At 41.0% G+C, this 2,794-nt stretch overlaps 1 non-coding gene across 1 annotated transcript; it reads right to left on the minus strand.

Annotated features, from left to right (window-relative positions):
• Positions 1-848: 848 nt before the first annotated feature.
• Positions 849-971, minus strand: LOC119004003 (small nucleolar RNA SNORA56). The gene has a single exon (XR_005070091.1). It is a non-coding gene; the product is annotated as a small nucleolar RNA SNORA56 (small nucleolar RNA).
• Positions 972-2,794: the final 1,823 nt, after the last annotated feature.

Genomic DNA, 2,794 nt, shown 5'->3' on the forward strand with positions numbered 1-2,794 from the left:
TTGCAATAGAACTACATGCTTTCTAGAATTATTTTCAGGATGAAAACACTTAAAAGAGGCAGCATTATAGAATATCAACATTAATAGTGGCTAGAATTAATTATTGAGTTCTTAACTCTAAACTCTAACATAAATATTTCATTCAATCTTCACAATAACCAATCAAGATATGAACTATTAATAGTCTCTTTAGATGAGAAAATTGAGTATTAAGGAAGTCATGTAACTTGTTCAAGGTCACAAATGAGGTGACTTCTTAGAACTGGAATTCAGGTCAGTCAGATTCCAGGGTCTGTGTTCTTAATCACATTATACTGCCACTGCAGCCTCCTCTGGGGAAGAAAGGATTTAGACTTTGGAGTCAGAAAGCCTTGGATTTGTGTTCTAAATTCAGCACTGTGTGGCTTTGGGGAAACTATTAAACCTATCTGAGCTTTAGTGGTACAGAAGTTAGAAATAATAGTCACACCTTATGAATAAGGAATTGAAATTAAAGAAGTTGAGTTAGGGGACAACAAACTTTTGACTCATACTCAGTGCTGAATGAGGGACATCTGTCAGAATAACCAACTACAGTAGAATTAATTGAATGCTAATTAATAGAATGTATTGCTACCAGGCACATGAGAACTCTATGAATAATGTCTGGTTTCTGAGTCACCACTTTGAAGCCCATCATAAATATGCTTTGAATGCATGAATGTAATTGTCTCTAATAAAACCACCTGTTTCAAATGGAAATACATGCAATGACATAGATAGTTGACAAATGATGGGGCAGGATCAAAATCTTTTATTTTTTATTTTATGTTTTATTTTTAAATATATTTTTAAATCTTTTTTATTAGTGACATCTGGCAAGTCTAAGCCACCATCAAAATGCTGACGCTGGACAGAACTTACCACTTACTGTTGCAGACTGACTCCCTCTAGAGTCCCACAAGCCTGACTAGAAAGGGATAACTCTGCTGAGGATCATCATTTTTTAAATACCCCCACCAATGAATGTTGTTTTGCAAATAAGTATTTTTTTTTTGTCTTTCAGTAATCTGGGTCATTTTTCTTGTTAAGGGGAACTATTTTCTCTATCTATGGTTTACATCATGAGATTCACTTTTCAGGAATGAAGGGGGTACAAACACCTGCTAGCACAAAGACATAAGATGCATGGGGAAGTTCTGCATAGATTGGGGACTGAAACAAGCCCTTCTCTTTCAATTTGGGAGCTTGGACGTAAGAGTAGAAGAAAAGGACAAGACGTGAGATAAGTTTGTCCTGTCTCCCTCTGTCTGGATCAAAACTTCTGCTGGGAGGGGTCTAGGGTGTGGATTAGAAACAACTGGAGGCATTTGGAGGAAAGGCAAGAGCAGTGGGGCTCAAGCCCCATTTGGGACTGTGGGGTATAAATGTGTCATAGGAGGCCCAGCACCAATGTGGGGGTAGGTGTTTGTGTGGCTACTTCACCTCTGGTGGTGTAGTGTGCTTATGCAGAGGGCCTGTGCTGGGGTCTTAAATCTCTGTCAATTCCTCAGTGCCTGGGAACACCCTAGCACCCCCTCCGCCACCACAAATAGGTACAAAGAAAGCAACTGAATGTATTAGCTGTCCTTTCATTGTAAGGCTAAAACGACCCCATAGCCAAGAGCTGCAGGATGGATTGCCTGGGCCTGAAAGATTAAACTGAAGTCACCATCAAATCTCAGAGCAATTCACAGAGACAGTAAAAGCCAAGGTGGGACATATCCATTGCAGGGTGCTGGCCCAGCCACCCAGGAACATAATCCAAGTAGGAGCACTGAACAGTGATTCTGTAACTGTGAGTATCAGCAGAGGCCAGAAGATACCTCAGTGATCAGGTAGGACAAAGTATATCACTGTGGAAGGCAGTGAAGATCCTGGAGGACAGTACTGTGAGGAGCATGTGGACGTGCCTCCAACCAACCCCCCAATCAGGAGGAAGTGTAAGATTTTCCATGCACCTAGAAGCCATCTTGAGGACAAAGAGTGCTAGTAGCAAATTTGAGCCTTCAATTGGATTGAATATTTATCCAAAAGGAATTGAGCTAATCTGAGAGAGACTGTTCTGAATAAGTGACCAAGTTTCTACCTTAATTGGAACTTAAGATTTTTCCACCTCTGCCATCAGTGGAATAGGAGCCCATGAACAAACTACAGAGAAATGAGAAAGCCCTTGGTTTGCACACTGAGTTGTAGTCTGCAGCAGATACTGTTGGTCACCCTGATTTTAGGTGTCTTCTTTCTGCACAGCCATTTGTTCAGGGAAAGTGACTCTCTCTCCCACAACTCAGAAACAAATATTGATTGTTCACATTGGCTGCTATGCTCCATTGCTTGTTAGTGATTGGTTTAAGCATGGTCTTATGCAACACTCCTGCCCATATTGGGACATCTGCTGAGGGCATCTGGGAAGATTTTCCTCATTGAGAGACATTACAGGAAAGAAAGTTTCTAACCTGATGCAGATAAGGACTTGGGACAACTTGCAGACAACTTGAGAACAGGGGTCCAGTTAGACTCATGGTGAGGTCAGAGTGGGAAGCTAAAAGGAAACTGGCTCCTTGATGATGCATCTGGACCACCCTCCCTGTACCCTTCTTCTTATGTTTGAGATGAATATTCATTCCTTGCTGCCAAAATTATCCTGAATGAGGCGAAGTGTGGGTAAATTTTCAACTTTGCCCTTCCTGTTTCATAAATATGTTCATATGAGTGTAAAAGGGAAAGTGGTGCTAACAGTCATTAGCATTGAAAACCATTTGCATTACTATGTCCA

The sequence above is a fragment of the Sturnira hondurensis genome, unplaced genomic scaffold, assembly GCF_014824575.4.
Source record: "Sturnira hondurensis isolate 20B ecotype Veracruz unplaced genomic scaffold, ASM1482457v3 Scaffold0018877, whole genome shotgun sequence".
Taxonomy (NCBI): domain Eukaryota; kingdom Metazoa; phylum Chordata; class Mammalia; order Chiroptera; family Phyllostomidae; genus Sturnira; species Sturnira hondurensis.